Here is a 14,288-nt window from a genome sequence, read left to right as displayed (position 1 = left end):
TTTGAGAAGCTCACTGGGTGTGGGTGGCTCCACCTGTTGTGTAGCCAAGCTTACACATAGGATTCATGGACATAGGAAATAAGCAGAAGGAACGTTAATGTCAATAGTGTAATGACTACAGCATTTGCATAATATCTGTGCAGTCGTGGTTCAAATCCCAATAAAGTCAGAGATGATTTACATGTTACATAGTATACCTTAACCACAGCTTGCACATATAGGTAGTATTCCACAGAATAATAAACATTTGGAACACACATAAACCCATGTGTGCTGGAGAGTACAGTTAACAGACAATGTAATGTTATGTAAGCACATAGTGAGATGTTACGTCACTGAAATGTATATATCCTGAGTAGTTAGCAGAAGTGTCCTTATTTGCGTGCACAGGTTGTAGGATGTAAAGTTTGTTTAACTGTGTACAACCGGTGGTATAATGTCACACAAACACCTTTAAACCTGCATACAACTGCTTAAATTAGCCTTATTCTGTAGTAAACATGTCTAATACATTGCAGGTGTTGAACTCTGGACCATGCACACCATAGTCATGGGACCTAACACTAAGCCACCTAATCTGTATACATGGCAAGTGGTCATTAGACTACACCGTATACTACAGCCATTTCACAGTACAGACCACAAATGGGACAGTCACTTTGTGTACATATGTACAGTACATTGTAATGTACTGTAATGTGTGAATCAACATATACAAGTCTTACAAATTAATACTAAATATATCTATACATATATATCTACATATATATATATATATATATATATATATATATATATATATAGATAGATATATATATAGATATATATATATATATATATGCATGTCACTGATGTGTGCACATAGAAATATGTATTTTATATATATAATGTATATATATATATATATATAGATATACATATATATATATATATATATATATATATATATATATATATATATATATATATATATATATATATATATATATAAATATATATATATATATATATATATATATATATATATATATATATATATATATATATGTAGATATATAGATAGGTTAACAACATCTACACAACCATGGAGGTACATATAAATGGGATACCTACCAAATACCAAATGCTTGACATACTGACGCGCGTAATCACGAAGCTTAAAGACTGAAAAACCACAGTACCGAAACACCAGAAGTACGAGTTTCAAAATCCCAATGTTAAGAGACATTTAGTTAGTGCTTCTGGTGTTGCGGTTCAGGTAGGTTACTGTGTGTAAGTGTCTTTCTGAGGGCTGTAGTGTGTGTAAGTGCATGTTCTGAGTGTGGTGTGTGTTTCTGGGGGACTGTAATGTGTGGGTGTGGGTTTGCTTTGTGTGTCTGTTTGTGGATCTCGGAGGTAGACTATTAAAGTAGGGGGGTGTGGGGGGTTCAGCCACCCAAATGGGGGGTGTAGGGAGGCTTGCCCACCTGCTCATATGTAGTGTAGAATGGTTTGTTTGGATGTGGTGGATAGCAGTGTGTCTGTGTGTGTGTTCTGTGTTTGTGTTACTTTCGCGAGTTTGACTGTCATGAGTTTGAGTGTGGGGTTTGGGAGTCTGGGCCCGGTACAGTGGCCATCGGAATTGTGTGCATTTGGGATACCATAGGTATCCCGTACAGCCGTTGAAGTGTTCATATATGAGTATAACATGGACCATAGCAATCACACATTCTGCCACGACCAAACGTTATGAACAAAGGATATGGAGAATATATGCCTATACACTATTACAAAATATGTGCTATGGACATGAGCCAAAGATAGGGTTACCACCTGTCCCACTTTGTGAGGGACAGTCCCTCTTTGGGCGGTTGTGTCCTGACCAAAAATATTAAAAATGGCAAATGTCCTGAGATTGTAGGACATACATGTAATAGCTTCATAAAATAGTTATTTCTGTATCTAAAATACCTACATGTTACAAGAAACAGGATAAGCAACTAAACTGCTACAAGAATAAGCTTTTATTTTGGCAGAAAAGTAAAGTTCTATCCTTTGTACTGACCGTGGGTTTGTGTTGGCCTGTAAAATCTGATGTGTGTCCCAAAAATGTCCCACTATGGCCATTTGAAAAGGTGGCAACTCTAGCCAAAGAGGGTCAGTCACCAACACCACTCCAATGATTGCAAATACCTATGACAGAAATACACAGACAGCTTTCATGTAGCAACACTTTATTACATTCTGATGTATTGCCAAAAGGATTCAAGGAATAACATCACCTGCATGCTATACAGGAAACAATTAACAGTGCCTTAATGAATCAGCCTGCAATTACCATAGCATTAGTCCACTAAAGGATAGGCGTTCAAATAGGGAAGGATTCCTCACACACATATCGAATATGTATAAAAGCGGTTCCTACATACCCGCATCTGCTATGTACACCCACCAGCATATCCCCCACACCCAAACCAATTACAATACAAACTGTAATAACATCACAGATCATTCACTCACTGTACGACATCTGCAAAAGCCTTAACATACCTTGTCAGAGACACACTAACATGGCCCTATGTGAAACAGTTACTGTTATACAGTGGAACAGCTGCTGATGTTACAGGGTTTGTTTGCACTAATCCCATTTCAGAGGGTTGTGTGTTCACCAGGAAGTGTTACCAATTACTGATTAACAGCATAGTATGATACACATCTACACCAAATCAAGGATGTCTGGTGAGCACACTGTAAATCACCTAAAATTTTATGCATAGCCATACAGCCTTGAGCTGCTAAAACATCCTTGCCAGACTGAAACATCTGCAGAAGTAACAGGTACAAACAAACCCTGCATAAGTAGCAATGTTCTGAAATATAACAGCAGTACTCACATGTAGAACAACATCTTTAGCCATTACACACAATCCACGGGAGTGATGAAGCTAATATATCTTTGTGTGTCTCCATATAGCTGTTGCAATACATCACAAACAACACATCCAGGCCGTCTTCCTCGAAAGTAAGGCAAAGGGATAACGCCCAAGTGGAGTACTCAATTATACTCCACTGTTGCCATGGTATTGGCTAATGGAGTAGCTGCAAAGCTGATGTGCATGTAATTAACTACTTTGGAACACCAATTGGTGGTCAGGATAACACATGTTACCGATATTTAACTATAAAAGGATGGCTTGTCACAAATTCAAACCATCTGTATATACCAGCAGAACATTACAAAGAAGATTGAAACACAAGCTGAAAAAGATTGAAATAACAGTCAACGACACCTCGGGTTACTAATAAGGTATGTAGAACACTCAGTATGTCAGTGTATGTAGTACCTGTTCTGTAATAATTAAAGTGTATGCAATGCATATAGTGGAAACAGTTATCTTGTAGTGATGTATTGTTGAGTATAGTAACGCTTGTAGTATTTATGTGTGTACTGCTGTAGGTCACAAGGCAAACACCTCATACACCACAAGGGATGCTATATAAGGGCTTTGAACCCAACAATTCCTCTCCAGCCGCTGTCAGTGGCAGGGTTGGTCCAACAAGTACATGTTATAACAGGGGATAGTATATGTTGATATATTGTAGGCATATGTATGGGTGTATTACTGAGAATAACATGTTGAAGGTGGGCCTACTGTGCAATTATGATTTGCATTGTGTGATATTGTGCCAATAACTGTGTAATGTACAGTATTGTAGCCAGATATGTATTACATTTTATATAGCATTACTGTTATGTTAGGCAAACATTAGTTATGTCTTATGGCATTTACAATACACAATAACAGGATACATATGACTTGTAGTCACCTGACAGCTTATCAGCATGATAGCAAAGTAAAATGGAAGAGCTAGTTAACTATCCATGCACATAAGACATGTAATAGGTTCATATGTAGGTACTAGGCTGTCTGCCAAAGGGTATTTATAAGCCTAGCTAGAGTGTGTTGGCTTCCGCCACCCCCTTAGGTTAGTTCCCTGTGCCTCTGAATAGCAGAGCCATTAGTTCCCTGTGCCTCTGTCCAGCAGAACCACTGCAGTGATCCGCAGGGTACATGTCTGTCTCCCATCCACCAGTCACGGTTTCTCTTGAAGAGTGCTAGTGAGGGGCCCTGCCTGATGTACATTGGAATCATGTTCCAAAGCATGGGGAGTCTCCGGGTCAGGAATCTATCCCTCCAGCACGTTCTAGTTATCATTGTTGTTAGGTTTATATCCCTAGAGCATGTGGCTCTTAGGGGCTTTTGTTTAGGTGGAGCATATCCAGCAATACTGGGTTGGACATGGGTCTTGTATGTCAAGCAGAGATTACCTCTGAGTATGCGGTATGCAACCAAGTACAGCTGGAGTTTCTTTAGTTGGGCTGCATAGGTCATCTGCTTGAGGTCAGTAATCCTCTTGGTGTGGTACTGTAGTGGTCTTTCAAGCTGTTGCAGTTGTCTTGTAAGGTACATCCTAAATGGGGTGTTGCATCCTTTAATGGGTCTAATAAGTCATGAGTAGAGAGGCACAATGGCCTCCTTTGTTCTGGATGCGAACCCATTTGAGATTGGGGGGGCCTCGTAGAAGGATATTCTAACCACTTTGGCATTATGGTTATCAAAGGTGAGATTGCTATCTACTTGGGTTCTCAGATCCCTTATTACCTTTTCTGTATGTAGGGGACTACCACCTGTGTGATAGTTCGTGGGTAATTAGTTTTATCCAAAGGGGATGACTATGCACTTTTTGGTATTCAGCTTGAGGCCATGATATTGACACCAGGTATCCGTCTCAGTGAGATGCTTCTGGAGGGTGTCTGTATCAGCTGGGGAACCAATTATGGCCCCTAGTTTGCAGTTGTCTGCAAACCTTTTCAGCCAAAGTCCTCCTGTGCTTGCCTGTACCTCAGAGAAGTATATACCGAACATGGGGGGGTCCTGGGACTGAGCCCTGGGGGATGCCACTTGTAACTGGTTTACAGTGGGACCTAGGGTATGCAACTCTCACTGTGTTGGTTCTGTCCATGAGCCACTTTCTCGTGACATAGGGGTTAATGTTCAGGTGGATGGGTATGTCGATAATACCAGAATGGGGAATGGTGTTGAAAGCCTTTGAGAGATCAAGGTAGGCTGTGTGGGCCTCCTTACCCTCATCTAATGCCTTGGTAACTGTCTCAAAGAAGTCCACCAGGTTTAGGATGCATGGTCTGCCCTTAACAAAGCCAAAATGGGTGGGGTCAAAGGTTTGGAGGTACCCAATGTCTTTGTGAATGAGATCCATGATGATGTGTTCCATAGCCTTGCAGACCAGGCTAGTCAGGCTTATAGGGCAATAGGTCCCATGGTCCATTGTGGCGCCATCTTTGTGGAGTGGGATAACTGTTGCTGTGTGCCATTCAGGGGGCACAAAGCCTGATGCGAGGCTATTATTGAACATGGTGCTTAAGTGGGGAGGCAGTTCATTCTGAAGTTCATGTAAAACACAGCCTGGGATGTTGTCCAGTCCCATGGATACTGTGATTTTGGCTTTAGAGAGTGCAGCTTTTACCTGTGTAGTTGTGATTACAGGGACTCTGCATTCTTCCTGTATAGATATGGGCCCTTTAGGGGGTGAGAGGGGGGTAAAGTTAGCACTGAACCTATCTGCCAGGATGTTGGCAATATCAGTTGGTTCTGTAATGTTCATGCCTTTGTGCTGTAACTCAGAGCAGATCTGGGTGTTGCCATCGAGATTTATGACATAGCTATAGAATGCTTTGTGGTTGTCCTTGGAATTAATGGCGGTTTTGTTTTCGTAGCTAGCTTTGGAAGATCTTATAAGGGATCTCAGCTTCTTACTGAGGCTGACCAGGGAGCTCCTCCACTCATGGGATTTTACTCTCTTTTGCAACAATTTCTTCCTTCTGTTGTACAGTTTGTTTATGGTAGGAGACCACCAGATTGGCTTCCTTTTTTTGGAGGATAGCGTCTTGGTTCTGTTTGGGATAGCACGATCCATGCACGCATGTAAGTGCTTATAGAGTGCATTTGTGTAGGATTCAGCAGTTGTAACTGTATTGTCCATCTGCATGGGTGTCATGAAGTTCACCACTTCTGTCTTAAGAAGCATGAAGTGGCTTTGTAGAAATATTTTACTGTGGTTTCCTTAATGGAGGGGGTGGGGGGCGGGATGTGGATATTAAGGGTGATTAGCTTATGGTCGGATTGGACTAACGAGAAGTTGACTTCAGGTGTGAAACACTGGTCACTCATGTTGGTAATGACTAGGTCTAGGATATTGTTGCCCCTGGTGGGGGTGTGGATAAGTTGATCTAGGGCACTGGAGTTTATAAATTTCAGAAAGCGTTGAGCTAATGAGTTGGTACATGAGTAGTTTTCACAGTTAATGGTGGGGTAGTTGAAGTCACCCATTAGTAGGGTGTTTGGTTGAACCCTAATAATTTCCAGTACATCAAGAAAAGAGGATTGGGATCTTTGGGCATGGTGGGGGATCTGTAGCAAGCTACAATTTGGATTGCAGTTTTGCCCAGAGTTAGTTGGACTTGGATAACCTCGGATGCTTTGTGCTAAGCAACTAGCCTGGAGGGGTGGATATCCTTAATGAATATGGACACACCTCCACCTTTGGTGTTTCGTCCAGGCTACATGGCCGAAAAGTGTGGTATGGGTTATAGCCTGGTAGTGCAGGAGTGGTCTCTGGAGCCTTGAACCAGGTCTCAGTCACTGCACAGATATCGATGTTCTCCATTATGAGTGCCTCGAGTGAATGCATTTTGAGAGTTAGACTTCTTGCATTGAGTAGCATTACCCTCAGTTTTTGCTTGCCTGTTCCTGTTATGGTGGTGAATATGTTATTTGAACCTTGCCTACAAAAGGCACTATAGGAGCAGCAAGAGCCTCAGCCAGTATCCGGAATCTCAAGGGGTGACAGGTGCAGTCCATCTGTGGCAAAACATCGTGGTCTGTCGACCATGTCATCCCAAGCAGACAGATACTGGATCCCCTTAGAATGACACCAGAAGCTTAGCCAATTGTTGAAGTCAATAATTTTGTCCTAGTACTGCAGTATCATTCTGGGCAATGGCAGAATTCTACTCAGGGCTAGGGTCATACCTGCCTGGGCTACAAGATCGGAGAGCTCTTCCATGTCTCTTTTCATGTAGTCCAGGGAGGTATGTCTCAGGTCATTCACACCAACATGGACAATGACAGAGTCATATTTGTACTTGTTGTGGAGTGACCTGAGTGCGTGGGTTATGTGGAGGATCCTGGTACCCAACAGGCAGCTGACAGTAACCTTCCCCTTGTTTAGCCTGGTGAGTGGGACATCAGTGCGCCTGACTACAGAGTCACCTATGACTAGTGTGTTGGGTACGTTGTTTTGCCTTATTGGCTGTGATTGAATGGCACACTGAGTCTGTGGGCTATGTGTCATTAGGGTTGTGTTGAGGGATGGAGGCTGCTTGTGTTTCTGCTTTGGAGGTCTCTGTTGCTTAGTCAGATTATTAATGAGAGCCTCCACGAATGTTTTTGTTACTATGTGTGGATTTTGGTGGTGTAGATTTAGTGAGACTACATGATGATTGTGGTGTGGTGCAAATGTTTACCTTCTCCACATGACTGTCAAGTTCAGTCTTGGTTGGAGAGAGCTTTACCTCCAGTTTGGCTAGATAAGTGCATCTCTTACAGGTTGTAGTGTTGGGTGGTAGGAGGAGAGGGTTGTCTGTGTACATGAGGCAATTTCTACATTGCCTCAAGATGACCAGATTCATCAGATAGACATGAAAGAACACTGGGAGCTGACCCTTGGACATGCCTGAATATAAAACTATTTTCCTCTAGATCAGTGAGGAAAGTGAGTACAAGAGCTGTTTTACTCTAAGCAAGTGAGAAAAGTACATACAAAAACTGTTTACCTCTAGCTAATGAGGAAGATTGAGTGCTATAGTAATTAGTAGCGTATTTAGTACTTACAAGTTCTGAACAAGTGCTGAGCATGAATAAGCAATCCAGATAGGGTCTTGGATAACATAAACACACTGCCCCCCAACAGGTATACAATCATTTATCCATGTACACTACAGAGCCCCTGTAACCACAACTATGCAGGTACAAGCTGCACTCAGGCTGCATGGGACCTGTCCACATCCCAGGTTGTATCATACACATATGGCAAAACAATTGCTCTCCACATACACATCATGTAAAACATAGCTTCATGTCAGGCTGTGTACACACTGAATGGTGCAATCCAACAGTTATCACAACCCACAAAGGGGGAGACACCACTGATAATGGGAAGTACTGCACTACTACCCTGCTGAGCCTGGTCTGAAAGGCCATGAACCTTGATCAACTTATTTGATGTCAGCAGTACAGATGTAGATGACAGTAAGGTTGATTTCACACTGCATATCATAACCTTGCCAGGATATAGGACATCATCACCCATACTGTCTTCCACCTACACTCAGTATACTAGATGTACATTCCTATGTCACAGGAGTGTTTTGCAACTGGACTGCTGGCAGAACCAACACTACAGAAGGTGTCTGAATAATACATGCACATCACACCAGTGCCATCTACAGTAAGACAGGGTTAATTCATTGTACTCCCCCTCATTGTAGTCTATACCACACAGACTAACAGAAGGCATCTGCCTATTGAAGTATGTGAATGACTATGACCTAGGAGCAATAGCTGACTCAGAGTGTTGTGGACAACATACAGACAGGCCTTTGTGGGTGAGGTGTGTGACATATGGCCACAATCTGACAGCTACATATTGCATTGTCACCCCTATGTTAATAACCCTGTACCCATGAACTACCACCTAGGCAGCGGTCAACATAATAGACACTGTGTGTAAGGGATGCAGCTGGGCAGTTGTCTTTTCTGTGATAATTACATCACCACACTTGTCAGGTAGTCGTATGTGACAACCCTAATCATGACAGGGTGCCATCCATGAATATAGAGATCATTGTTCAGCCATACTCAACGCTCAAGTGACTTATATCAGATCACATATTTCCTTTAAGGGGTATTGGCCATGTTCAGATGGCCTACACCAGCCTTCCCAATCCCCATCTCCACTATGTAGCATGATGCCTACCCTGAATAAAGCAATGTCCAATTCAGTGATGTTGGACATGTTACACGTATACATCCTGATCTCAAACACATACTTCATGCACATCCACCTTCCTAGTACAAGGATCACCACATGCTTGACAGATCCTTGTCCCATACACTTTACATACTCCTGCCATACTATGCATCCCTGTCCAGCAAAGTTGCACATTGCCCCCCCCCCTTCAGACATGGTGTGATGATCGCATGGTAAATGTATCATTAACGCTGTGGATCAGTTATGTGGCACTACTTGACCTGGCCCCAGAACCCGCCTGTCGGCTACAGCTAGGTAACCTATCATCCTAGGCTCATACATGGCCCAGGGCATATAGCCTACTAGTTGACTTTGAACGTACATGCTATAGTTGATATCCATCCCTGCAAATACCATCAGGCTAGCCAGTGTCCCATGTGTATCACATGTGCAACACAGGTGATAAATGGCAGGATGTTGAACTGCTGTACAGTGCCATGTAGATGTATATGGCAAAACACATACATGTAAAACCTTCCATGAGCAAGTCTGCAGGGTCACAGGTCATGTCCGTTAAGGCAGTGTAAGTCTTTATATGTGACATATACACAGCATCAAGGTCGATTGCATTAATGTGGACGCATCCAGGCATGTGCTGATAGGTAAGAACAGCAGTACAGGCAATCAGAAATGTCCACATCAAGACAGCATCCACATGGAGTATGAGCAATGTAATCAGGTGACACACACACACACACACACACACACACACACATATATGGTGATAATATCCAATCACCAGTGAGTGTCAAATGTGTGTGACACAAACATGTCAGTGGTGTCAGTGTCATGTAGATTTGCAAAGACAACTATTTAATCATAATAAATGTGATACACATGTATGTTCAGCTGTAGATCTGTACGTCTCTGTGAGTTACTGTGACCTGTCTCCATCATTATGTCTTCCAGGTATGCTGCATGCAAGGCTACCTCCTTATACCCACTTGGAGGATGAGACCCTCATCCCATACCTACATGATAATCATCATGTCCAGTTCAGCCATGTGCCACAGGATGCACAGCAGCGGGATGCCCTGTGGCAGAAACTTCGCAGGAGGGTTAATGATGTGGGTGGCCACAACTGCACATACCAGCAGGTGCGCAGACATAGTACAGACCTGATTAGACAGGTGAAACAACATGTGAATGCAATCACCAGGGAACAAGGTGCAACAGGTGGTGGGCCACCAACCCAGCCCCCACTCACACGTACCGAGGAGCTACTGGCCAACCTGGGGACACCTGAAGAACAACATCCACAAGCCTTAGCTGATATTGTGGAGGTGGGTGTCTTTCAACCACCAAGCCTGGAGTTGCCTGGTAAGTCACTACTGCACATATAGCAACTATATTCCATATAATTACATGTGTCATTGTACAATATGCAATGTAAAGGCATATACAAGGCATGTATACACACATGCCTCATACTATACTATTCTACTCTGTGTATGCACACATGTGCATACACCATAGCATAGTCTATTGTACTGGCATATGTGTTAACATGCACATTGCACCCTGTAGCTATCATACAGGTGTGGATAATGTCACTCCTATTTAGGTACCTCTGGCATTGCGCTGCGACAGCCGCCCATTGCAGGTGAGACTGTTATTATTTATCAGGCATGTTAATGCACAGATCTATCTGCCATGTGGCCATTTACCACATGTACACATAATGTTTAGTCCTGTTACAATATACAGGTTGGACCTGCAATGCATCACAATGGCTACCCATGTGCAATACTTGCAAACTATCTGAAACACCAACATGAAACCTCACAAACTGTCATTCCCAGATGTTTGGACAGCTATGTATACAATGGTGGAGGTGTTGTTCACTGTACGGTCATGTACTACCGATCAGAACTGCACATGTGGGAAATACAAACAGTACTACACAGTGAGCTGGAGTATGGCCAGCCCACAGGATTCACTGGTGTGAATTATACCCCTGCTATGAATGTCACACAGTGTGATGTGCTAGCTGACATGTCCATGACATCGAGTGGACTGGCTGCAACACTGCCTAACTATCCTGAAAAACATATCCCACATACCAAACATACCACCCTTTGTCTGCCAAACCCATGTCGTCAGTGGAGCATATGACATCTATGGGTGTATGTCATATGGGACAACACAGACATATGAAATAGACGCCCGTCACAACCATGTTCACACATGGGCATGGAAGATGGCCAGAGACATGAAGCAACACACACAGTAGATGTGATGTGCTTGTGTGTACACCCTGTCGTACATTGGCTCCACATGGTCCAACTATGGCCTTTGTGTAATGGTTATATTGCAGATGTGGAACACTAGACATCCTACAGGCCTGTGCACATCTTGTGTAGGTGTGACATCAATCCACCACATAAGATGTGTTGAACATCTTGAGTGTTTCACATGACAGCAGTCACCTGTACAGTATGCACATACATACACAGACAACCACATCAGCCCACAGATACAGTACATTCCCCTTGCTGGTGTCAGACATCATTGTCACCCTTGCTCCTCATGTGTGTGTGTGTGTGTGTGTGTGTGTGTGTGTGTGTGTGTGTGTGTGTGTGTGTGTGTGTGTGTGTGATGCACAGATGTGATGTGGGACATGGTGTACCAATGAGTTTGTCATGTCTGGCCGTAGTTGCCAGGCAGCAGCAATATGGTTGCAGATGTGCAGGGTTGTCATCTGTATACCCTTCAGTGACCTGTGTCAGACATTCCACATCATGGTTTAATGTGTATACACCTCAGTGATGTGGGTCACATTCCACAGTATATAATTATTGTATCTGAACACAGTCAAGGCTATGAACTGTATCTGTAACTCACACGATATAGCAACAGAGACGCCTCATGATTCCCTGCAATGGCTATGTACATCAGCTAAATGTGCAGTATATCTGTAGGGTTGACAAACAACACTGCATTGGGACACCATTACTCCACTGTATATTTGACAGGACACCAGTGTGTTAAACATGTATGCATGTCATTGCACACGTCATACTACATGTGATTGTCATGGTCATATGTCACATATCAGGCAGGTGTACTGTTAATCTGTGCTGGTCTACATGGTGTAATACAGGGATGTATGCTAACTACTGCTATGCCTGTGTAATTTGCATGCCTTCTGCTATGACACATGCATGCTGTTGTGTGCAACCCAGGGCTGTATAACTACCACTATTATTGTCTGAGCTGCATGCTGTCTGCCGTATCACATGCATGTTGCATGCCTTCTGTCATATCACATGCATGTTGGGTGCCATAGCATGTATCTGTGTGTGTGTGTGACTGTGTGTGTGTGTGTGTGTCTATTGTATAGATTGTAATGTACAGTTCTTGTCTGCCTCTCACAGGTGATGTAGGTGTGTTCCCCTCCTGCGGTCCATCTGATGTTAGTGTCCCCACAGACTCTAGCAGTGATGATGAACATATGACTAAGGCACAGGCAGGGTTGTCAGGGGCTGAATCTGTGCCATTGGTTGCAATTCCACCTATATCCCCATCATCCCCACATACAGTTCTCATGCCAAGACATACCTCATCACCAGTGGCCATAGAGGAAGGACAGTTGGCATGTGGTAGCCTGGAACAGGAAAGTGTGGAGGCTATAAAAGGTGTGCCTGCACACCATGGTGTCAGCCAACTGACTGGTGATGCCCCACACAGGCATGTGGCCAGTGCTGCTCATAGGAGGATCTCTGGCCAACATGCCCTTGCAAGATGAAGTGCAGCAGCTGGTGTCACCAGATGCATGTTTCAGGCTGTAATGGAGGCACAGGCATGTGCTGAATGGCACAACAGAGAAGATCAGAGGCTTCAGAGGGCTGCTGTCCGTTCTTTAAACAACATCCAGGCAATGGCAAATGCTCAACAGCAGATTGCTGAAGCTTTGGATAGATGATTGGGTGACATGGTTGGAGTCCTTGACCATGGCATGACAATCTGCGAGCATGAGCTGTTTGTGCTGGAACATCTGGTAGGAGTGAGGCATTGAGCATGTGGATGTAGGCCAGCTACATCACCTGTTTCAGGTCTACATGAATGAGCTACCTCACATGCCCGCTCCCATAGTGGCGGTAGCAGCAGCAGTGCAGCTGGTGCTGTGCTGTCCACACCAGGACACAGCAGGCCATGTGTACATGGCCCTGGATGGTCCCAACAGGGACACGGTTCCAGTGGACATGTGTCATCAGACAGTACGCAATCTGCACCTCTGCCTGGTAGCGCCTGTGCAACCCCTGGCAGGCACAGGTCACATGGCCATGGCCGGACACCATGAACTGTAAAACCTGGCATGTACAGTCCACAGCTGTCAATAATACCCCTGTGTAGGCCAGACACATGCCAGAACTGTGTGCATATATACAGGCACACACCAGAAACATATGTAGGGCACCACAACACACACATGCATAACATCCACACATGCCCGATTAGATCAAAGGTCCTAACCCATACATGATGTCATCCAATGGTGCAGCCTAGGCCTCTGGCAAACATTATCAGCCTGTGCATATGATGATGCCTGTGCCACATCCCTGTCATCCACACCATCGGTGCAGGGACATACTCATATGGTCTGATGCACAGGGTGAACAGACTAGGAAGATAAGTGTAGATTACAATTGTTGTGTACTGTTGACAGGCAGCAGACATACCATGTAGTACAGGTTTACAATTCATTTTGTACTGTTAACAGTATGTGTCTTGTGCAACAACAGTAACTGCATGTTGGTCATGATGTTTTGCTTTCCTCCTTCAGGTCTAATTGCATGTGTCGGTGGATGTCAGTGTTTGCAGTTAGGGTCCCATATGTAAATGTGGACTACTTACAGGTATGTATGAAAATACCAGCATGCACCTTGTAGCTTCCACATCACAGTTAGAAAGTCCCACGTTCCAAACACGTCTACAGATCTACTGATCCAAGAGCATGATAGCTGTGTATTAAGCTACTGTGGCTAGAGACGTGACATCCATACTGGGTGACATCACAGGTACAGTTACATGGAGTGGGGAGGTAAGAGAGTGGTCTAGCTGATGACAAGGGTAGAGGCCAGTGGGAAGCATGATGCCTCATTGGGAAGCAGTAATACACATTCCCATGACAGGAT

This window comes from Protopterus annectens, chromosome 7.part0 (assembly GCF_019279795.1).
Source record: "Protopterus annectens isolate FY-2018-M chromosome 7.part0, PAN1.0, whole genome shotgun sequence".
In the NCBI taxonomy this organism is placed as follows: Eukaryota; Metazoa; Chordata; order Ceratodontiformes; family Protopteridae; genus Protopterus; species Protopterus annectens.
Note: the sequence above shows the minus strand (reverse complement) of the source record.